The sequence below is a fragment of the Anas platyrhynchos genome, chromosome 35 (genome assembly GCF_047663525.1).
Source record: "Anas platyrhynchos isolate ZD024472 breed Pekin duck chromosome 35, IASCAAS_PekinDuck_T2T, whole genome shotgun sequence".
Lineage (NCBI taxonomy): Eukaryota > Metazoa > Chordata > Aves > Anseriformes > Anatidae > Anas > Anas platyrhynchos.
The window spans coordinates 4,427,172-4,450,171 of record NC_092623.1 but is presented as its reverse complement, the minus strand read 5'-3'; the positions used below and the strand labels follow the sequence as shown (position 1 = coordinate 4,450,171).

The window sequence follows — 23,000 nt, the reverse complement described above, 5'->3', positions numbered from 1 at the left end:
ACACTGCAGAAGGGAAATTTCTGTAGCACATACTGGCGAGGGTTAGGAAAAATGTGAAAATATGAGTTCCAGGGGACAGGGAGATATCCCTGGGGGAGTGCCTACTAATAGTTCTTCCTGAAGAATGATAAGAAATTGGAAACATAATCCCAAAATTAGAGGGATTGTAAAAGAAAAATAATTTTAAAAAGGTTAAATATTGTGTATCAGTCTGGACAAAAGAACCAATTAAGGAAACAGCAGTATTTTGGCCAAAATACGGGTCTGATGAAAATTCAGGCTTTAAATTTATGTGTAAACAAGAAGATTCCTTTTTTTTAGAGAAGGAGCCAAGTTATGCTCCCTATAATCTTAATATTGAACTGGTGGCAGCAGCAGTCACTCCGGGAAGGGAGACAGGGACTGTAATTAACACTGTCCCTAAAGAAGGATCGTACTCTAGGCTCTGGCAAGAATTAGAACAAGGTAGAAGAGATATTGAGAATTTTGCCTTCTACTACTAACAGTACTAACAATAACTGTGTATCCTCTTAGGTGAACTACCCCCCCCTCCTTACCAGCAGAGAGGTTAGGACTTTTAAGAAGGAGAGGAAGTCTTTATTCGAGGACCCCAACAGCCTAGTTGAACAATTAGACCAGTTCCTACGACCTGATTTATACTCTTGGGGGAGGGAATTATGTCTGTAAGTATGTTGTTTACAGGGAAAGAAACGGGAATGATCAGGAGGAGAGCTGCTATACAAGAATGGGAAAGAGCTCATCCTCCAGGACCAGGGGTAATACCGGCAGGGCAGAAATACCCACTTGCCAATCCTGGCTGGAATAATAATAGTGTGCAACACAGAAATCATATGAGAGACTTGGGGTCAGAATGAGAAAGTACTTGGGGATGAGACCTGAGGACCCAGTATCCCAAGGGCTCTTGAAAGTTCATTGTGTGATTAAAGCCTGGCAAAATACGCAGAAAATGCTTCAGAAGGTGGGGGGATGTAGTGAACAGTCACTGGGGGACCCTCCTGCGGGAGGCCCTGGAGGTGTGTGTCCGGAGGGGAGATAAGAAGGAAAAAAAAAAAAAAAAGAGTGAAACTAATGGTATTGACAGTGCAGCGGGTAGTGAGGCAGAGGGTTGGAGAAAGAGGAAGAAAATCTTCAGGGGGAGTCAGGGCCAGGATGGAAAGGAGAGGAAGAGAGATGAAGGAATGGCAGGCAAAGAAGGCTGCCTGTGTTGTGGCCTGAGTCCTAGCAGAGACAGGCTTTGATAAGATGTTTTGAGTGTGGCCAGGCTGGACACTTCGAATAGGAATATCTGGAGTGGAAGAAGGAAGAAAGAAGGAAAATGGCATGAAATATACTATATTGATATGTTGTTTCAGTATCTTGGAGGGAAAAGGTATGGAATTAAGTTGGACCCTGACTGAGCCTTTGGTACTGGTATTAGAAAAGTACAGGCTGGAGAAAGATAAAGGAAGTGTTAAAAGGGTTGCTGAAGGTGTTAAAGGTGTGGCATGTAGCATTTAACAGAGCTGTTTGAAATTGAATGAGCAGGGAAAGGTGATGTAGGCATTATCTAAGTAACAGTCTAGAAGTTTTGGTATATTTGCCGTGGTGTTTGGTCAGTTTCCCAAACATCGGGGAGGGGGACGGTGGGGGGGAACAGCCTGCTCCACCAGGGGCCTCTCCAGCGGCCGCAGGGGGGCTTCGGCTCCAGCGCCTGGAGCGCCTCCTCCCCCTCCTTCTGCACTGACTTTGGTGTCTGCGGGGGGGGTTTCTCGCTCTCCCAACTGCTGTTGAGCAGCAGGCTTTTGTTTGTTTCTTTGTTTGTTTGTTTTCGTGGATGTGCTCTCACAGAGGCACGGACTGTGTTGCTCATGGCTTGGCTCTGGGCAGCAGTGAGCCCCTTAGGGGCCGGATGAAATTGTCCCTTACCTGCCACGGGGAGGCTTCTGGGTTTTTCTCACGGGGGCTGCCACTGCAGTTTCCCACGCCCCCCACTCACAGCCCCCGAACCTTGCCATCAAAACCAATACACTGGGGAACAGCTAGGTCATTACTGACTTGTAAAGTATCAGGGATTAAATTAACTAATGAAACCCTAAAAAGCGATGGGGGCAGAAGGGACTGGGATAACAGTGCCACTTTTGGGGGATACCAAGCTGAGACCAGAGGATAAAATGATCACTGGGTAATTATTGTATGTACCCAAGGCAGGGACTAACTTGTTGAAAAGGGATTTGATGATTAAATTGGGCATTCAAATAGTAAATTGTTAGACTGGAATAACAGTGTTATTAATGGAGTGCTCTCTGGCCCTGAGAGTAAACATACATGGATATTCACCTCTGACTGGAAAGACCCTGAAATGGGGGCGGAAGCAACAATATAGGTGGACAATTTTACCTCAGGGCTATACAGGGCCACCTATCTATTTGGGTAAGTTCTTAAAAAAAAAAAAAAAAAAAAAAAGACTTTGGAGCAATTACAACCTCCCGAGGAGGTATTAATGTTAACAAATATGTGGACCGTTTTCTATTGTCAGGACAGGAGAAAAGAGTTGTGAAGAAAGCTACTAACAAGCTATTCAACTTTCTGGGAAAGCAGGGCTTGGGAGTATTAAAAAAAAAAATAAATAAATAAATTACAATATGGAGAAAGAGAAGTCAGGTATTTAAGGCATCTAACGTCTGAAGGAAAACAAAGAATAAATGCAGAGAGGATTCAGGGAATTGTTGAAAATTAAGAAAGAACTAAAAAGTTTTAAAAGAAAGATTTTTTCTAAGGAATCAGGAGCCATGAAGTCTGAAGGAAAATGGATACTCCCTAATGGGAGAGAAATGCTGAATAAAGTGATAATGAGGCAAATATTAACTGTTTTACATCAAAAGAGTCATTGGGAAGTGCAAGCAATGTGTGATGTTGTGCTAAGAAAGTATGTCTGTGTAGGAATATACACTTTAGGGAAGCACATATGTAGAGGATGTACCATATGTCAAAAGGTAAATAAAAAGGTCTTCTGTAACCCATCTAGAGGGGGACGGGAGCCAGGGCTTTGACCTTTCCAAAGTATACAGGTAGACTTTACTGAGTTACTTGTTTGTTCTAATTGACCATGTGACTGGATGGGTGTAAAGCTTTACTGCAAGGGTTAAAGCAGGCCTTAGCGATTGAGTGGGATTTTCACAGCCCCTGGCACCCCTCCTCTTCTGGGAAGGTGGAGCGAATGAATCAGACATTAAAGAAGCAATTAACTAAACTAGTGTTAGAAACCCAGCTTCCTTGGGTAAAATGCTTACTCCTACAGGTTTAAACAGCACCAGGAAAGGATACAGGAATTTTACCATATGAGATGCTGTTCAGATTGCCCTATCTGGGCAGAAGGGATGAGATACCACAATTCAAAACAAGAGAGTTTTCTTAAGAACTGTATTCTGGGGTTGTTCTGTTCTTTGTCATTTCTCAGGACCTGTGGGTTGTGGGCTCAAACCCCACCTTTGGAATTTCCCATTCACCACCATCACCCAGGAAACCGGGTCCTGATTTGGACCTGGAAAGAGTCAACTCCGGCCTGAATGGGAAGGACAATTACTAACCACTGAAACAGCCGTAAGAACTGCGGAAAAAGGTTGGACTCACTATACTCGAGTGAAGGCATCCGTCGACGCTAGTACCTGGGATGCTGTTCCTACAAAAGACTTGTTGGAAGTTGAAATTGAAGAGAAAAATCTCATAGTGGACTCTGAGCAGGATAAGAGCTTACAATTGTAAACTAACCTTTATTTTCACAGGTAACTAAAGACTGTGACTTGTGATTGAAAGAAAGAACAGACCTATAGCGAATTGCAGTGCTCCCAAGGGGGGGTTGTTATAGTAGTAGTGTACATCTTATTTTTTTTTTGTATCGATAATTATTTGGAAACCTAAGGTTTAAAAATAATGACAGGGAAAAATCGATTACTAATTTTGTTTTTAGTGATTCTAGGCCTCAGAGAAGGCCTCGGTCAATTGGCAACTTGGAAAAGGCATGACCAGATAATAGCAAAAACGGGATACCCCGTCAAAATATGGGTGACTGTGACGGAGGGTTATGTACCACATTCTGTCACGTTTGATGTTTGTGAGGTGTTAGCTTGTGGAGATTTAAATGCCCAACGACAATTGAGCAGAGAGAACAAATAACTGGGAGAGACCCAACAGCCAGATTGAGAATAGCTGTATGGAAACAATCCTCTACTGCCATCAGAGAAAGGGAGAAACTCAAGGAGAAAACAGGAGAGAAAACAGGAAGCCCTCTGAAATGTGGCAGTTCAAACAAGGTATGGGGATGTGAATGCCTGGATAGAATGGGTCAAATATACCGTCCAGAGTCTCAACCGTAGCTATTGCTATGCTTGTGCCTCGGGATGACTGATTGCCCAGATAATGCCCTTCCCATGGGGGTGGACCAAAGACTCCCAAGGGATGCGATATATGATTGCATTGTACCAAGAAAAGACTGCCTGGGGAAATGAGGCCTTTAAGTCTCTCTTTGCTGTTCCTTGCATGATAACAATATCGCGGTTCCCCCTGCATTCTCTACAGCTATAGGTAACCATACAGCTTGCCTCTCACGGCAGGGTGTGAGTGCTACCTGGCATCTGGGAGAATTTGCCTTGTGCTATCAAGGACTTGATGGGAAACTGCTCAAGACTAGAGATCCCCAGGGCAGATCTCTGGTGGTACGGTGGAGGGAAGATCTTATGGTCCACCCTACCATCTAATTGGGAAGGCACTTGTGCACTTGTTCAATTAGCTATACCCTTCACCCTGGCATTTGAAAGAGAAACATCACAAATACCCAGAAGAAGTAAAAGAGGCTTAGGAATATCATTTGATGATAGAGTATACATAGATTCTATTGGTGTTCCTAGAGGAGTTCCAGATGAACATAAAGCCAGAAATCAAATTGCTGCAGGGTTTGAGTCACTGTTCTGGTGGGTAACAATCAATAAAAATGCGGATTGGATTAATTATTTCTATTATAATCAGCAGAGATTCATCAATTATACCAAGGATGCGATGAGAGGAATCGCTGAACAACTAGATGCCATCAGCAAAATGGCTTGGGAAAACAGGATAGCATTAGATATGATGCTCGCAGAGGAAGGAGGTGTGTTTGTGTGTGTAATACTGAGCAACCATTGTTGCACTCTTATACCCAACAATAGTGTCCCAGATGGCTCAGTAACAAGAGCATTGCAAGGGCTTACCACCCTTGCCAGTGAATTGGAAAAAAAAAAAAGGTAGGCCTATTTGCAACATTGATCGTAGTTGTAGGAGTTTTGACAGCCATTGGTTGCTGCATTATCCTCTGTGTAAGAGGACTAGTACAGTGGTTAACTGAAACCGCACTATTGAAACAAATGACCATGGAGCTACCACCTTACTCAGATAAGGAGATAATGAGGAGATGGAAAGCAAAGAAAGCAAAGAAGAAGAAGTCTATCAAATTACACCTTAGAGAAAGGTTTTGCAAAAATCAACAGTTTATAAAAAAAAGAAAAGGGGGGAATTGTGGGAATAGAAATGTTGTTTTTGCAGAGTTACATTGTTTAGAAGGAGGGAATGTGGTACTGAGATATGCTTACAGTGATAAGAAAGTTTAGCAGGCGACCTAGTGAAATGCAGACAACCAGACTCCTTAGGACAATTAGGTGAAAATCACGGTGTCAAGTCAGATAAGTGAAGAAACATTACCACTTCAAGCAGTAAAAATGTCAAAAGAAATTTGAAATTTAACAGGCCGGCAACTGAAGGCCATGCATTGTTTGTGAAGCATCAGATAGATTGTGAACCTGGATTACCCACTCAGTGGGGAAACAGGGGAGGGTCCTGCCATCAAAAGGTATATAAACTGTGTTTTGGAACTAGTAGATGCGCTCTCTCCTGCTTGTGGGGCGCCCGCCATTGCAATCGCGAATAAATTACTACTTCACTGAGATCCTCGCCTGAGCCTAAGTTATTGGCTACGGAGTGTTTCACACACTACCTCATCTCTGTGTGCCAATGGTGTCCATACAGAAATACATACTTCATAAGAGAAAAAGAAAGATGATGACAGTTCCCTTGATCAATTTTTAGCAGGCTCCTCTAGGCAGCTGTAGCTTTAATCCCAGAGTCAGAAATTAAGACTAAATCTGTGAAGAAGTGCATTAAACAAATTTCACCCACTATGAGGGTGGTGAGGCAGTGGCACAGGCTGCCCAGAGGAGCTGTGGGTGCCCCATCCCTGGCAGTGCCCAAGGCCAGGCTGGATGGGACTTTGAGCAACCTGGTCTGGTGGGAGGTGTCCCTGCCCATGGCAGAAGGGGTGGAACCAGGTGGTTTTAAGGGCCCTTCCAATCCAAACCATTCTGTGATTCTATGAATTGTTGGAACTGTACTGTAGCATTCCAGCCAAGCTTTGTGTACTGGGTACACATGGTAAAGGTTTGGCTGCAGGGGTGAGCAGAGCCCAGCAGCTGCCTCATGTCAGAGCAGAGCTAGCTCCGGCCGGCTCCAAAAGGTTCTAGCTGCTGGCCAGAGCTGAGCCAGAAAGTTTAAATCACGAATTTAAACTTTCCACTTACCACAGCAAACTTCTATGTATGTCACCTGTTGGTTGCTTAGATCTCTTCCTGATGCACAGTAGCGCAAGGCTCAATTTTAAAAAGTCCCTTATTAGGAAACCAGGATGAATGTGACAAGGAGGGAACAGTTTATCACTTCATTCTTTCTCTAACTATCTCCCATTCTTCACTTCTAGGGCAGGACGCTCAATTCACTATGAGCAGTAAAAAAAAAAAAAAAAAAAAAGGCAACAGGCTGTAGCCACCAGGAAAAAAACAGCTATGATGGAAAGCCTTCAAGGTAAATCATTAGCTCCTAGACCTTTTTAAGTCCAGTCAACTAATCTCGTCATAAAATGAAGATGAAAGACATGGTCAATACAAATTCAGAAAATGGTAGAACAATCTGTTTCTTCAGACACAGAACGTCTGCATCCAGCTAGTTTGCAAGTAATCCGATGTGCACAGGAGGATCAGGTGGCGCAGTCAGTTTACTGCAATACCACTTTTCTCAACTTATAACTTTGTAAGTGCCTTGTTTTATCTCTGCTTGTCAAGCCTTTTGTACCAGGTATGTTTTTGTACTGTGCCTTCTGCCTATTCAGGAGAAAGCAGAATGATAAGGACAATATGCTTGCTTGCCTACTGCATGCTACAGTAGACAAATCATGGAAACCTTAAACATGGAAGTTAAAATTTTCATGAACGTCTTAAAAACAATAATAGGAAACTTCTTTAATAGTTGCTATGATCAATCTAAGCACAACTTTTAATTTCCAGACCACTTGTTTTCAATTTTTCATTTCTAGACTATGTCTTTCTAACTGTGGGATGGGAAGTGGACAATAAAATTAAAAAGAATCATGGATGGATTGAAGATAAATTAATACTGATGAAGATATATTTTTATTAACAGGCTGTGAGCTGTGTCTATTTTCAGATTAAAGTTTGCTATAAAAATACGAAGCCAGCATAAGTTTAAAGCCTTCAAATATATTTTGGGTATTTGCATAATTACACTTGCAAATTAAAATTCCACTATTAAATACATATATATACAAGCACACCTTTTTATTACTTTTTTTTTTTTTAATGGATCGGCACTGGACATTTTCTGTAACAAATCTTTAAATGACGTTTAGATGTAGAGCTTAGTGATATGGTTTAGTGGAGGACTTGTTAGTGTTAGGTTAGAGGTTGGAATAGGTGATACTGGAGTCCTCTTCCAACCTAGATGATTCTGTGATTTTGTAAAATATGAATGACCGTGATTTTACCACACTTATTACAAACAATTAAATATCATGCCAAGTTTATTACATCAAGGCACATATCTTTGTTGAAGAAGATAACCACAATGCAATTTTAACATTTAAATGATAGTACCCAGCACCTCAATTAACCTAGTGCTCATGGCACTGAAAGGAAAAAAGAAAGACAAAGAACTCCATATGCATCTGCACATTTCTTAGCAAACAGCAAATTAATTCTGAGTGAGCAGTTTTGAAGTTAGATACATCATGCATTTGTGTCTCTTGGTAAGAAGTCAGTTTCTCTCGTATGCACGGTTGAGCTACAAAATAAGGAATTACCAAGCACCTGACCTGTTGTATGTCCACACAGATATGGAAATCAAGCTGAATTGTTTGCAGTTTCTATCTTTTCTAGAAACCCTAACAGAACGCAATGAGGATAACACAGGTTTAATTCCTATTTTCCAGACAAATGGCAGTCCTCCCTCTAACATAGTCTATACTTACGGGTTTAGCTTTAGACAAGTGTACTTCAGAGAACTGAAAGGATTGGCCATCTTAATGGTAACAAAGGAATTTCTCAGAATTACTGACCACAGAGATTCATAGGAGCAAAGAGTAAGAAAAGATTTTGTAAAGGTTTGTGTACTCTAGGAGACCACAATCTCTTTGTCCCCTCCCCCCCCCACCGCTATAGCCAGAATTGCAAATGGCTCTGTAAATGTTATGGAGAGCTTTTCTGAAATCAATTCTAATAGCTTTGAATATAACTATAATCAGATTTTGTTTAAAGCTCTTGATATGTTCTTTGCACAGGATGGCTATCGGGCACATATAATTGAACATTATATAATAAAGAAAAAATACATTGGCTTTTTGTTCTAGGCACTAGTTTCCATGGACTACTTCTCATTGTATATTACCATTTTCATAAAAGCAGCTCCAAACAGTTGCAAAGACTTATATATGTAGTCATTTTTTTGCAACGCCCACAAGCTTTAACATTTCAGTTGTTCAGAATCTTACTGGCCTATGCCCCTTTCCCCAACAAAGGAAATAAGGGCACAAAAATAATTTCTCTTCTTGTTTTCTAATGTCTTAGAACAACACATATTCTACCTACACCTGAAGAGCCAACAAGTCACCAAATTTCAGGAAGCATAAAGCATTTAAGCAGGGAAGTCATGCATACACTATTTGGCATGTGTGAAAACCATTCAATTTCAAACATTCTTATCTGTATGGAGAATTTAGGCACTTCAGCAATTCCATGCAAATGGTCCAATACTGCTTTCACCATGTTCTCTCTTAAATAATGTTAACCTCATTCATCTCCAGAATCACAAAATTGGTGCAGTTTACTAAAATTTTGAATGAATTCTCCACCTATTTCCAACACTTGCTTGGAAACAGAGCTGAGAGTGACACCTTACCAAATATGTTTCATTTAGAAAAGATTAGAAGACAAAACCTAAGTTTACTGCAAGGAAGTACATAAATTTTAAATTAGTTAGAAATATTAGTACACACAAAAAGCAATATACTATTTTGAATAAATTCCTGGTGCATTACTAAGTAACTTTAGGTAAAATAATGTTTATCTAAGAGAAACACGGAATTGCTTTACAGGCAAGGAGTAACCTAAAGAGGGGAGGCTTAGTTTAGATATAAAGAAGAAATTATTTGCTCTGAGGGTGGAGAGGTACAGCAACAGGTTGCCCAGAGAAGCTGTGGATGCACTTACCCACAGAGAAGATGTGGAACACTTCCCCACCCCTGGAAGTATTCAAGGCCAGGCTGGATGGGTCCTTGGGCAACCTGGTCCTTGGGCACCAGGGAGGTGTCCCTGCCCTTGTCAGGGGGCTTGGAACTCAATTATCTTTAAGGTACCTTCCAAACCAAACCATTCTATGATTCTGGGATTCTCACATCCTCTTTCCTTACTACCCTTTTGGAAGTCAGTACTCTTCAGACAGCTGCAGGCCCTCTTTCAACTTACATTTCTGGGAACAAAAACAAATTTTCATGTTGAATTTATGTCTCACTTTTGAGTATTTGGGCTCCTCAGTGTTGTATTTGTAAATATTTCATTTCTCTGAGTTTGCCCTTTAAAAACCAAGGGCATTAAAGATCTCTTCCTGTTTACCCATTTAAGTTAAAGCAAATCAATGAAGAATCATAGGATCTAAAGTTCTTTTGTTTTTTCCTAAATTTTTTCTTCATCCTCAATATCAGATTTGTCATGGCAAAGAAATCAATGAAGATACTGGTTGAATGTCAGTACCTAGGCTCTTGGATTATTACTACCATTTTTTTCCCCATAATCCATATTTAGAAAGCTAAAATGTCATATATGACTAGAGTGAACACTCCTATCTACTTTTTTCCCTTTAATACTGTTAGAGAGATCTACAGTTTCCAAAAACTACCTCATCAGAAATTCCTTAGTATCTCTTCCAGACTTCACTGACTCAAGAAACAATGTTATTGACCACACATCTTAGCTTCCTTTCTATTTTCTCTGAACATCATCTTAATTTTTGTAATTACTTTCGTTAGTTAACCTATAGAGCTGGGGTTCAAGCAGATCAAGTTCCTATGTCTAGACATATGTTCCTATGTCTATGAGACTTCCCCCATTCCACACGAACACCTCTATAGTGGCATGCTGACCACAACTAATTAATAATCAAATCCATTCTTCAATGGAGTTACATATCTGGTTATCCCTATTATCAGTATTTATATCTTCCTTTTTCCCTTGCCACTTCTCCTATTACTCTTTTGCTATTTTTACTACATTTGCCATTTTCTTTTTTTAATTCTTCTTAAGTACTAAGTTAGTTTAAAAGAATTCATTACTTCTTCCGAAGTCTCATTTTTGACACTTTCTTTTACTATTTTTCCACTCTCAATTTGAAGATTACACTATTGCAGTGGAATCTATCCATCATGAAGAGCTTGATTTCGTTGAATGTTACCTTGTAGTCAGGTATTCTAAATGAATCTTGAAGTGATTTTTGTTTCTTTTTTTAACTTTTATTTATTTATTTATTTATTAAGGGGATTAAAATAATTTCACCCATATAGCCCCAGCACCTTTCCTAATCTTGGGCAATTACTCGTTAGAGCAAATAATTGTCATTTGTTCCAAGTACCAGTCTTTGCTAGTAGTGACATTGTTACCAGCTTACCGTCCCCCTCCATACTAGACACCCAAAATTTTCTTTTTAAGTGAAAGAATGTCCTTCTAGAGAATGGAAGTTTTTACCCTGACATCTTTTAAGGCACTGATCCTTTATTTCCGTCTTACTATTCTAATCTTACTAATTACTATTTAACCCCCAAACTACTCTTTCCCATTATGTTTTTGTTTGTTTGTTTGTTTTTTTAACATAATTTGCAAATTGCTTTCAGGAAAGCATTAAAGATAATGTTATTTCATTAATTTAAAATTAGTCAAGGTGATTCTCATGATATTTTCTGTTGTTCTTATGCACAAATTGCAAAACACAACTTTTATTAGCCTCACACTGAATTACTTAATTACAGGATGAAATCATATTCAGTAATAACAACTAAAGCACTTAGCCGTGTTCAAGAATGAAGTGAAAATCATTTAGATTCTTGCAAGTGGGTTCTCAGAGTTCCAATACATTTTTAAAGATACTTTTATATCACATAAAACGCATTCTTTTATATGATAGGACAATCCATAACAGAAGAAAATGAAGATCTTCATCCACTACAGCACTCTTTACTCTGAAAGAGAATGTCATGCTATAACCATTACAAAGAATTTCATTATTCTCTCAACCACAGCAGCCACCCAGTGGCTACTCTTTTTAATACTCAGACACGCATAAAACCAGGAATTTAGGAGATGGTCAGAACCTGCAATTTTCAGTGATAGCCTCTTGCATTAAATATTCCTTTTATGTGAAAGAGGAAATAAAGCCATCAACATTTTTTCTTTGGAAGCAGACTCTACACAAACATTCAGAAGAAGAGGAAGAAGAAAAAAACAAAGATATGGATGTAAATGTTGTGAGGCTCTTTTGTCATTACTGTTTATATATATATATATATATATATATATATATAAACATATATATATATATATAGTGTCTGTTTGCTTTTCTTTAAATAAGAGACTGTTAATAAGAAGATATATTGTTAATAAAGTTTTAATAGGAAAATATTTCTGTGTGATAGGCTATTTTTTTTCTTTAAACTATAAATCTAGAGAGAAAAAAAAAAGTTATTAAATGGAAAAAAAGTTATTAATGGATGTTAAAAGTATCAAGAAATTTAGACCAACAGCACTGACAGATGTTTCTGAACTACATTATAACTCGTTATGAAAGTTTTGCAACAGTTCTCAATCTTGCAGGAACATAAGAGAATTTATTTCATGCCTTATTTAAGTGTCTTTTTGCGTAGGTGCCAGAAAATGGCTTCATATCCAAAAGCTTGCCTGTTTTTTTTTTAACTGTATTGGTCTAGCTAAAAATGTTACTCTCCCTGCCATTTTTGCCTTGAAGATATCCGTAAACCTTCACAGTTTCAATATTAGTGATTATTAGACACTTTAATATTTATAAAGCAATTATATACAGCCAAAGAGGAACTTAAATAATAAAATTCATTTAAGATGACAAGAAGCATGAAGTTCTTCATCCACATTCTTATGATCTTCCAAATACTCTACTTGAAACCACTTCTTTCCATTTTCTAAGTTCCAAGTTTAACAAAATCTGTGTACATAATGTTTCAATAATGAGGAAAACCTCTATAAAATTCAAAAACTATAACAAATATAAATTATTATCAATGAATAATGCATGTTACTACCAGACAAGAAGTGACAGACGATTACAAAGAAAAGAACCAATACACTTTGTTGTAAATGGCATCGGTTTCTGCTGTGCATACCTAAGTATGTTGGAAGATATATACTTCTTGTTACAGGAGTTCCCTCCAGCAATCTTAATATTTGGAAACTGCTATAGTGCACTCTCATTTCAATTGAATGAATGCCATTCTTTGATATTCCTGTATAAGAAACAGAATCAGGAATGATTCTTTGAAATATAAACTTGTGTAATAATTTTGCATTCTTTCACGTTATTACTAGCCTCTACAACTGTATTACTTGTGCTTTCAGTAAACTGATAAAAATTTTTGCCATTTCATCTATAATGATAATGATCTCTAGGAAACAAAATACATAATTAAAAAATCATAAGCTGACCTTCAATGTATGTTTGACCAAAGTCTGGAATTTCTCTTTGAACTGAATCTGATAATTGTGTTCTGTGCTAGAGACGATCACGTACAGTCAGGACTATGCTGCAGCTTCCTTGACACAAAGCTACACAGTCAGTGTCACAAGTCTTCCATCCATGTGTAGGACAAGCCCACTTTCTGCATCAAGCTGAGTGAAGGTCTACATTAAGTCTTTTAGCAGCACCTACAGATTCCTGTTTTTTTTTGTTTGTTTTGTTTTGTTTTTCTCTCAGAGATAGCCACTTCTTTTTGTCACATTTTCTGCTTACTTAAATTTCTTTTTCTTCTCCATCATTATTAGTCCCCAACTTCAAGATGACCCATTTATTTCTGCCCATTTTTCTTTGTAGAGGGTTCAGAACCTCTAACTGAGAACCCAGGAATCAAACATTTTGACACATCTACTTGTTGGTTTGACACCTGGAATTTGATATATAAGTTCAGGTTGAGGAACTGGTATGTTCTCCAAAGCAGACTGCAGGCAACACACAAAAAGTTAATGGAAATATGTAATTTCTTCATACATCATCCCTTCTCATGGAGGAAAGTAGTTACTAGCTTATCTTTGTTCAACTCCTTAACCTGAAACTATTTGCTCTCAATAATTTATATTTGACTTTAATTACGTTTCAGTTCTAAGTTCCAATGAATTCTGATAGACCATATTACTGAAAACATTTGCTTAGTGTTTGCATCATTTAACCAAGGCTAGGGTCGATAAATATTAGCTAGCAGTAGGCCTACAGTCCTAATTTTTATTTTTTTTTAAATTCCTTCTGCTGGACTACAGTACTACCTGAAGCTATGACTTCAGTTTTTCCACTGCAACATGCTTAGCCACTGACAGACTAGGCTGTTGTATGGATAATACCCTTGCCAGAATTTTAAACCCTGCCCAGTGAGATTCAATTTTTATTGGACATTGGAATTAATAATGAAATCAGTTCTTAACTGAATTTAGCAAATCCCAAAGACCTTAAATTCTCTAATACTTGATTTTTTATTTTCCACTTGGAGTTTCTGAAACAAAATGAGAATAATATTAATAAAGTAGTGGAAGTAAACAAAACCAAGCATTAATATTGGATTAATATTAATGATCCAATTAATGGAGCAGTTTGTCATTCACTGATGGATCATCAGATTAGCCATAAAACATGCAACATGTTACAAAGAAGGGTTCAACATATCCACTATTTAGAATAAACAACTGATGTAGTGTATGCCTCCGTACCTGATGTACGTAGTGTATAAGTGAATGAGAAATTTGGAAGAAGCAATAAAGTAGAGTGAGCCAGAGCACAAGACGGTATGAGAGATGAAGAGGGACAATGTGACTGTGTAAGAAAAAGACTTGGGCAAGCACACAAGACTAAGCATGAAGAAGCACGTGTGAGAAAGACAGAGCAAGAGAGCACGTGCCCATGACTGAACACAAAGGAGCATACAGAAGACTGATGAACAGCAAGTGAAAAGGCAAGAGCCAAGACAATGAGAGACAGTAAGTGAGCCAGAGGTAAAATGAAGAGAGTGCGTAACAGAGGGCACACGGGGGAAGGGGTGCACACCCAAAGATGGCATGAGAGCACAACAGAGATACAGAGCACAAGGTCTCTTCTCTGGTATCTCTTTTAAAAATCAGCACATTATAGCATCCAGATATTTTCTCATATTAGGAAAAATCAGGCAATGTTACCCACATGAGTGATCACCACTCAAACACTGTAACTTCACATAGCATTTGGCATGAAAGGCAAATTACTGGTTTGGAAGGTGGGGGGGTTAAATCTGACAGGGAGCTAACACACACACAAGTGAAAGAGGAACTCTTCACACGCTACTTTCGTGTACAAACAAGAATTTCATCACAGTGGAGCAAAAACATATAGTAGCAATAGCACAGGTGTCCTATGATCAGCAATATCAACAATAAAACCACAATCTTACCAAAGACAGGAGAGAATATTTAAGGTTTTAAAAACAGAGTCAAAAGTTAGTAATTATTTAAAAAAAAATGACTCACCCACTCACCTAGTGCATTTTAAATTGGAGAGCAAAGTTAGGAGAAAGACAGCAGCTGTCTCTTTCACCAATTACCTGCCAGTGCTAAAGTACTACATTTGCATCCACAAAATGCAATGCAAAACTAAATTTTACTGCATTAAGAGAACTGCTTAGTCTATCGCTTCACAGTTCAGAGAAAACATAGAAGACCCAGAACAGAATCTTGATGCACTTCTGTTTTAAAATGCAAGTCCTGACAACCTGACAATGTTTCATGTAGCCCCTTTATCTCAAAAAATATATAATAATAATAAAAATTAAAATTAAAAATCTCTCTCTCATATGAAACTTGAGCTATCCCAGAATGTATTGTTTCATTTCCAGCACACATGAAATGTAACAAGATATTGCACTTTGGTTGCCTTTTAAAAACAGAAGCACAGCAGAACTCAACATTATCCATAATCCTTTCATTCACATATTTCCTCTCACCTCTTTCATTTTTTAATCAGAGAATTGAATTATTATTGGCCTTAAAAGGCTGATACTTTATCACATCTTGCAAAGTACAAAAGCAACTTTACCTTTTCCCTGCTGCAGCCTGCCTTTTGTTCTTCTTAATCTTTAGATTAGTCATTTTTAAAATCTTCTCCACTGTGAAATCAAACAGGTCGCGCAGGCAGGGCGAGCAGGAAGGGCAACCCCCGCCCACACGAACGCCTCTTAACGACGGTCTTTAGCTAGGCGAGAATGGTCTCCACAAGGCACGGAGCGCTCTGCAGGAGGTCGGTACACACCCAGACCGACTGCCCGTTAAAGAATGCAGCGGTTCAGGTCACCGGATGCAGGGAGTGTCAGAGCCTGCTGCTGCCGTCGGCGGGAGGCAGAGACACTGCGTGCGTGAGATGTGAGCAAGTGGATGACCTGATCCGCATGGTGGCGGAGCTCAAGGAGGAGGTGGAGAGGCTGAGGGCCATCAGGGAATGTGAGCGAGAGATAGACTTCTGGAGCAACTCCCTGCAGGGCCTCAAGGAAACGTACCGGGGTGAGACACCCCAAATGGGGGTGGACCCCCTGCCCTGTCGCCGTCGGACAGAGGGAGGGGATCTGGGAGTTGAGGAGGAGTGGAGACAGGTCCCTGCGCGACATGGCAGGCGATGCCCTCCCCTTCCGGCCCCACCTTCCCAGGTGCCCTTACAAAACAGGTTTGAGGCCCTGGAGCTTGAGAGACCAGCAACTGAGGAAGAGATAGAAAGTGTTCCCAGGAGGATGCCTAGGGCGAGGAGGTCGACTCCACGCATCAGGACTGCCTCCACCAAGAAAGAAAGAAGGGTGATTGTCGTGGGAGACTCTATCCTTAGGGGGACAGAGGGCCCTATTTGTCGGCCTGACCCTACCCGTAGGGAAGTCTGCTGCCTCCCTGGGGCCAGGGTCAGGGACGTTGCCAGGAAGCTCCCCAACCTGGTACGCCCCTCTGATTATTATCCTCTCCTGATAGTCCAGGCGGGCAGTGATGACATTGATGACAGAAGCCTGAAGGCTATCAAAAGAGACTTTAGGGGGCTGGGACGGTTAGTGGACGGAGCAGGAGTGCAGGTAGTATTTTCGTCCATCCCTACGTTGACAGGGAGGGGTATGGAGAGGACAAGGAAAGCCCACCTGCTAAACACGTGGCTCCGGGGCTGGTGCCTACGCAGAAATCTTGGGTTTTTCGACCATGGGGCAGTTTACTCAGCACCTGGTCTGATGGCCGTAGACGGGTCCCTATCCTTTAGGGGAAAAAGGATCCTGGGCCAGGAGCTGGTGGGGCTCATTGATAGGGCTTTAAACTAGGTAAGAAGGGGGATGGGGCTGAAGCAAGGACTGTTGGGGCTGTGCCAGGGGGAGCAATGGCAAGGCCGGAGGATAAGGTAAAGGCCCAGCTGAAGCGCATCTACACCAATGCACGCAGCATGGGTAACAAACAGGAGGAGCTGGAAGCCATCGTGCAGCGGGCAGGCTACGACTTGGTTGCCATCACGGAAACGTGGTGGGACCAGTCTCATGACTGGAGTGCTGCGATGCCTGGCTATAGGCTCTTCAGAAGGGACAGGCAGCACAGAAGGGGTGGCGGTGTGGCTCTCTGTATTAGAGAGTCTTTCGATGTTGTAGAACTCGAGGCTAGGAATGACAAGATCGAGTCCCTTTGGGTTAGGATCGGCAGGGACAACAAGACTAGTGTCCTGGTCGGGGTCTGCTATAGACCGCCGAACCAGGATGAGGAGACGGATGAGGAGTTCTACAGGCAGCTGACAGAAGTTGCGAAATCGTCGGCGCTTGTACTCGTGGGGGACTTCAACTTCCCTGACATATCCTGGAAGCACAACACAGCCCAGAGGAAGCAGTCTAGGAGGTTTCTGGAGAAAGTGGAAGATAGCTTCCTGACGCAGCTGATTAGTGAACCTACCAGGGGTGGTGCCCTGCTAGACCTTCTCTTCACAAACAGAGAAGGACTGGTGGAGGATGTGATTGTCGGGAACAGTCTTGGGCAGAGAGACCATGAAATGGTGGAGTTCACTATTCTTGGCGGGGCCAGGAAGGGAACCAGTAAAACCACTGTATTGGACTTTCGGAGGGCTGACTTTGGGCTGCTCAAAAAAAAGTTGACACTAGTTGGTGGAGTCCCATGGGAGGCGGTTCTGAAGGGCAGAGGGGTCCAGAAAGGCTGGGCGCTCTTTAAGAGGCAAATCCTAATGGCGCAGGAGCGGTCTATTCCCATGCGCCCAAAGATGAGCCAGCGGGGAAGAAGACCAGCCTGGCTCAACAGAGAATTGTGGCTTGAGCTTAGGAAAAAAAAGAGGGTTTATAATCTTCGGAAAATTGGGCAGGCCACTAAGGAGGACTATAAGGATGTAGCGAGGCTGTGCAGGGACAAGATTAGGAAGGCCAAAGCTCATCTGGAGCTCAATCTGGCTACTGCTGTTAAAGATAACAAAAAACGCTTTTATAAATACATCAACACCAAAAGGAGGACTAGGGAGAATCTCCATCCTTTACTGGATGCGGGGGGAAACTTAGTTACAAGAGATGAGGAAAAGGCGGAGGTGCTCAATGCCTTCTTTGCCTCAGTCTTTAGCGGCAAAACCGGTTGCTCTCTGGATACCCAGTACCCAGAACTGGTGGAAGGGGACGGGGAGCAGGATGTGGCCCTCACCATCCACGAAGAACTGGTTGGTGACCTGCTACGGCACTTGGATGTCCACAAATCGATGGGGCCGGATGGGATCCACCCAAGGGTACTGAGAGAACTGGCAGAGGAGCTGGCCAAGCCCCTATCCATCATTTATCAGCAGTCCTGGCTATCCGGGGAGGTCCCAGCTGACTGGCGACTAGCAAATGTGACGCCCATCTACAAGAAGGGCCGGAGGGCAGACCCGGGGAACTACAGGCCGGTCAGTTTGACCTCAGTACCAGGGAAGCTCATGGAGCAGATCCTCTTGGGAGTCATCATGCGGCACTTGAAGGGCAAGCAGGCGATCAGGCCCAGTCAGCATGGGTTTATGGAAGGCAGGTCCTGCTTGACGAACCTGATCTCCTTCTACGACAAAGTGACGCGCTGGGTGGATGAGGGAAAGGCTGTGGATGTGGTCTACCTTGACTTCAGCAAGGCTTTTGACACCGTCTCCCACAGCATTCTCCTCAAGAAACTGGCTGCTCTTGGCTTGGACTGGCGCACGCTTCGTTGGGTTAGAAACTGGCTGGATAGCCGGGCCCAAAGAGTTGTGGTAAATGGAGCCAAGTCCAGTTGGAGGCCAGTCACTAGTGGCGTCCCCCAGGGCTCGGTGCTGGGGCCGGTCCTCTTTAACATCTTCATCAATGATCTGGATGACGGCACTGAGTGCACCCTCAGTAAGTTTGCAGATGACACCAAGCTAGGTGCGTGTGTCGATCTGCTCGAGGGTAGGAAGGCTCTGCAGGAGGATCTGGATAGGCTGCACCGATGGGCTGAGGTCAACTGTATGAAGTTCAACAAGGCCAAGTGCCGGGTCCTGCACCTGGGGCGCAATAACCCCAAGCAGAACTACAGGCTGGGAGAGGAATGGTTGGAGAGCTGCCAGGCAGAGAAGGACCTGGGAGTGATGGTGGACAGTCGGCTGAATATGAGCCAGCAGTGTGCTCAGGTGGCCAAGAAGGCCAACGGCATCCGGGCTTGTATCAGAAACACTGTGACCAGCAGGGCTAGGGAGGTGATCGTCCCCCTGTACTCGGCTCTGGTGAGGCCGCACCTCGAGTACTGTGTTCAGTTTTGGGCCCCTCGCTACAAGAAGGACATCGAGGTGCTTGAGCGGGTCCAAAGAAGGGCGACGAAGCTGGTGAGGGGCCTGGAGAGCAAGTCCTATGAGGAGCGGCTGAAGGAGCTGGGCTTGTTCAGCCTAGAGAAGAGGAGGCTCAGGGGTGACCTTATTGCTCTGTATAAGTACGTTAAAGGAGGCTGTAGCGAGGTGGGGGTTGGCCTGTTCTCCCATGTGCCTGGTGACAGGACGAGGGGGAATGGGCTAAAGTTACGCCAGGGGAGTTTTAGGTTAGATGTTAGGAAGAATTTCTTTACTGAAAGGGTTGTTAGGCACTGGAACGGGCTGCCCAGGAAGGTGGTGGAGTCACCATCCCTGGAAGTCTTCAAAAGACGTTTAGATGTAGAGCTTAGGGATATGGTTTAGTGGGGACTGTTAGTGTTAGGTTAGAGGTTGGACTCGATGATCTTGAGGTCTCTTCCAACCTAGAAATTCTGTGATTCTGTGAAATACAATTAGATAACATTTCATTTACTGGGGCTAGCATCCTTTATTATATTAACATCATGCTCAAATTTTTATTCTAAAGTTTATTTTAAAAAATCCATTATTTCTAATGATAAAAGAACATAAAGTGAAGGCATCCAGTATCTACCACACTGTGTTGGGTTTATGAGGCAAGGTTTTGGCAGAGATTGCCCTCCAGACTGTGGAGAAGACCACAGTGAAGCAGTCCTCCTGCAGACCACGGAGGCCCCTGCAGCAGTTGGTTGTGCTCTGAAAAATGCTGCTGCCCATGGAGAGCCCACACAGGTGTTTTTTTGGCAGAACTGTGGCCCAAGTTGGGCCCATGCCTGAGCAGTCTGCTGCTGGAGGACTGCACCCCACTGGAGCGTTCTTGAAGAATGGCAGCCAGGGAGAAAGGGGAACTTGTTAGGAGGAAGGAGTGACAGAGGCTACCTGTTACGAAGAGACCACAACCTCCACTGCCAGCCTCTCACACCATTCAGGGCTCAGGGTGCTGAGGTGGAAGAGTTGGGAGTGAAGTTGAGCCTGGGAAGAAGGAGCAGGTGAGGGGCAGCTGTTTTTGTTTTGTTTCTCACCACGCTTCTCTATTTTTACTTGACAATAAACTATAATAAATTTCCCCTAGTCAAGGGTTTTTTGGCCATGATGGTAATTGGTGATTTCCATGTTCTTATCACAGGTTAGGAGCTTTTCCACCCTGCCCTGTCAAGGACAGGGTGTGGGAGGCTGGAGGAGGCTAGGTGGGCACCTGGCAGTTGCCACGGTCAAGCTGTTTTACTGGTAAATAATATTCATGGTGTATTTGGGTGACCCCTGAAGAGACACTCCAGAATACAGACCCAGGTCTGTATTTCCATGAAAAATACATGCCAAAACAAGCTCATTTTAAAAATCTTACCCCCTTTGCAGAAACATACCTGTCTCTAAAGGGAAAGAGGAAAAAAAGAAAGAATTAAATGAAGCATTTGCCCTGCCAATAACCATTATTTATTAATGGCAACACCTCACACATAGTCTGAATTAATCATATTGCTTACAGAGTTTGCATTTACTGCAAGGTAAGTTTTAAATTTTTATAGATGGTTAAAATATAAATGTATCCTAAATTCTCAGAAAGTTGCAAGCATAGAGGAGTAATGACTCTAAATTTCTTTACGAGCATTACGTGGGCAAAAATATATGCTGGGTTTTGACTGCGGATTGGATTCTCATTAGAGAGAATACTTTTCTTCCTTTTTTTTTTTTTTTTTTGAGCAGAATAATAAGGGTGTATTCTTATAGCTCCCTTTCTACCTCTACAATTACTTTAAAATGTTGTGAAGACTCAGCTTCTCAGCACAAGCTAAATAGGCAGTTCTTTGCCAAGATCCCTGTCCATTGTGCATTCATGAAAGCAAACATGAATGCCATTGATCCCAGCAGGAAGGCTTGCAGGCTTGACACACTCTGTGCCAAAGCAAGGGCTCTAATTAGTGATCCTTCCAGCTGGACAGTAAAGGCCTTACCCTTCCTTAGGGAATAATAAGACAGGCCATGTCTGAAGTTCCCAAGTAAGCTTTATAGAATAGGGAGCATGCAGAGAACTGCATTAAAGGCACTAAACCAGCCGACACAGGTGACCGAACAGTGAACTGTGCACTTGGCAATGAACAGAAAAATGCCTGCTACACAAGCATCATCTGGTCTTTGGTTCCTCCTGTTTGCCTGAATTACTGTCAGAATTCCAAGGACTGTAATGGATGGCGCAACTATTTAAAAGAAAGCAATAGATTTGTTGCAACAGTGATAGTTTTGAATATCTTCAAACCTTTTCTTCAAAAACAATGCTTGTTGACAATATAACATACCAATTCATAACATCACCATTCTTTGCAGAATAATGATAAAAACTCATTAGCAGTAACAGGCTTTGAAAAATAGGCAGCATGTGTAATTTCAGCACTTCAAAACTGTTCGCAATAAAGTCACTTTTAATTATATTTCTTTATAAAGAAAAATTATCTAAAGGATTAAAAATAGAAAGTCCTTTCATAGTAAAGATTACTAGCACTAGACTGCAAACACTGTAACCAGATAAAAGCACTTGTACATATATGCAAAGTGTACATCTAGGTTTCTGTATATAAAAGATCTTATACAACTTCTTTTATTGCATTGCTGCTTCAGAATTCTGACAACCACAATATTCAAAACGCGAGTTTCACTGAAAAAGCAGGATCTACTGAAAACAGTGGCTTATTTAAACATACTTTACATATAAGCGCATGAAATGTATAAAGAAGCATTGACATCTTGAAAGATTACAATGCCAAAAATTGCGTGAAGCTACAGTAGAAAAAAAATCCAAATGGTATATGCATATCCATTGTATACATCAATTATCTATTAACAAATTCCCAATGTAGATAAATTCCTCCTCTGTTCAAAAATAAAAATAAAAAAATCATAAGTTAACACTTTTAAAAATAAACGAGAACGTACAAGTTTACACCCTTCTAATCCAACCACATTTGCTTTTTGAAAGCAAATGCAAATTCTAAAAGTGAAATATTAAAAGTATTTAAAAACGAAAATTTTTCACTTAGAATTATTATCCTACCTTGAGAACTGCAGTTTCTTTAGCCAAGCAAAATGCTTGGTCCTTCTGATGTTTGTTCCATTTTCACATCAAGCGGATATTAATTTTAACTACTAGCTTTCACTGAGAATCTTTCATTCTTGAAGAGAAATAAGAAAATTACTTATTGAAAACAAACAAGTCTCATTTCAAGATAGCAGCTTTTAGCCAATAGTTTTCTGATTTTCTACCTTTTGTTTACTACTGGTTATTCTTACTTGCCTGAAAGACTGCTACATTTCTCTTATCAGCAACATTATTCTATTTTTTCTAAAAATAAGATTGAAAAAAGAGAGGAAGAAAGGCTGTAAACAAAAAGCTGTAGAATACAAAGGCAGTTAAAAGTTGGCTTCACAGCTCCTCAAAATAAATACTGAAGGATTATGATTCTGTAACCACAATCAGGATCTTTTTTACATCAAAGCTAGAGAAAAAGTAATGATATTAGTGCTTTGGA

The 23,000-nt window shown here is 41.4% G+C and overlaps 1 long non-coding RNA gene across 3 annotated transcripts in view; it reads right to left on the bottom strand.

Moving 5' to 3' along the window:
• LOC140000935 (uncharacterized) overlaps nucleotides 1–22,598 on the bottom strand; it is a 31,300-nt gene extending 8,702 nt beyond the window's left edge. The window contains exons 1-2 of one of the 3 annotated variants that reach the window (XR_011806129.1): nucleotides 22,526–22,598; nucleotides 15,712–15,781 (exon numbers count right to left, since the gene is read on the bottom strand). This is a non-coding gene — a long non-coding RNA (uncharacterized lncRNA). Of the gene's footprint in view, nucleotides 1–6,022; nucleotides 6,521–15,711; nucleotides 16,151–22,525 lie in introns of those variants that run through there. The other 2 variants (XR_011806128.1, XR_011806130.1) reach the window with 2 other exon arrangements.
• Between the last annotated feature and the right edge of the window lie 402 nt (nucleotides 22,599–23,000).